This window comes from Dermacentor silvarum, chromosome 11, assembly GCF_013339745.2.
Source record: "Dermacentor silvarum isolate Dsil-2018 chromosome 11, BIME_Dsil_1.4, whole genome shotgun sequence".
Lineage (NCBI taxonomy): Eukaryota > Metazoa > Arthropoda > Arachnida > Ixodida > Ixodidae > Dermacentor > Dermacentor silvarum.
In genome coordinates, this window is record NC_051164.1 from 56156498 (window position 1) to 56157998 (window position 1501).

Sequence of the window (1501 nt, forward strand, 5' to 3'; positions counted from 1 at the left end):
TTTCGCGAGTGTTTTGAAGTACACTCGTCGGTACGAGAGCCATGTGGTCTGCATCCTGGGAGAGCGAGGCCTAGCGCCCGCGAAGCATTGGCAAGCCTGAAGCGAGTGAGTACGGAAGCCTCGTGGGTGGTCCGAATTTCTTATGTAAATAGCTTCTTCTATCTCTTTGGCTTCGGAAGTCGCGGCTCAGGGAGCCAGGTGGCCGCGGTCCACGGGTGCCGCTCCGGGCTGACTGGTATTGCGGCCTGGCACCGGGCGCTCCGACACCGTCTGGGACGGTGGGTGCCGTCAACTCGGATGCTGTGTGCACCGAGCGGGGTAGGAACACCTCACAGAGCTAACGTCTCCTCGCGGCTGCCTGTTCTTGTGCCCATTTTGGGTGTTTTTTTTTGGATGCCGGTTGTTGTAAAAGTAGCGACGCATTAGGCCTAAGGTTTTACAAAGCCGCCTGTCGCAAGTTGAGGGACACAACTTGGTGGACCGTGGTGTTGAGGTGTCGCACATTGCTTCCCTCATTAGTTCGCCTCGCACGAATTGAAATTACTCGTTCGACTCAAGAAAGCGAGCTTTGTTCACGTGAACTTAGCATCTGAATAGCCGCCCGAAATTTTGCTAGCCACGTGGGCGATGCGTGTGCCGAATTCCTCTCCCTTGCACTACTTTAGTGTTTGTCGAGTGCGTTGAGTGTACGCAGCGTGAGCGGAGTCACCCCTGGTTTGCTGTCACCTGCACATCGTCTGCGCTGCTGCCCCGGCCTACGAACGAGCCGCCCCTGGCAAACGAGATGCCTCTGGCCAGTTCGGCGCAGCGACTTCGGCGGCCGCCTATGTCCGGCTTGCAACGCTCGCCGGCTGTGAAAAGAGCCGGCAGTCACCAACGGCTACTGCGGCTCTCGTCGGCAGGGCGCGAGCGACGCTTGCTCTTGCCGACTTCTACGTCGCCGTTTCCGGAGTCCTGGGCTGGAGTCGTGCCATCGAATCTGCAGAGGTGGCGCTGTGACCAACGGACGCCAGCGGTGAACCCCAGAGACAATGTCGGCTCGCATGTTGTGGATAACGTGTGGACATTTCCTCGGCGCGGCCACTGTCGCATGTACAAACTTTTGTTCGCGACGCGCGCGTTGATAGACCGTGTGACATGTTTCGCCGGAGTATGTGTAGTGATTTAAGGTTGGGGGGATGTGGGGATGCGCGACTCTCACGCGTCTCCTGTAATCCGGCTTCACCGCGTGGCTAAGTGCCGACGGCGGTCGTGGTGGTTGCGGCGCATTGCGAGAGATGGCGCGAGTGTCGCGATGCTAACGCCACCGAACGGCGGGGTGACTTGGGAGAAAAAGGTCAACGGCGCTTCCTCTTTGGCTTGTTGAACACGCAAGGACGCTTCGCGCGTGCGCCGGCCCGCTTCGAGCGACGGTCGCGCGAGGCTAAGAGCAGGACACCGGTATATGGACGAACACGGATCGTTCGAGCGCGCCACCGTTCGCATGACTGTACACGTGAAC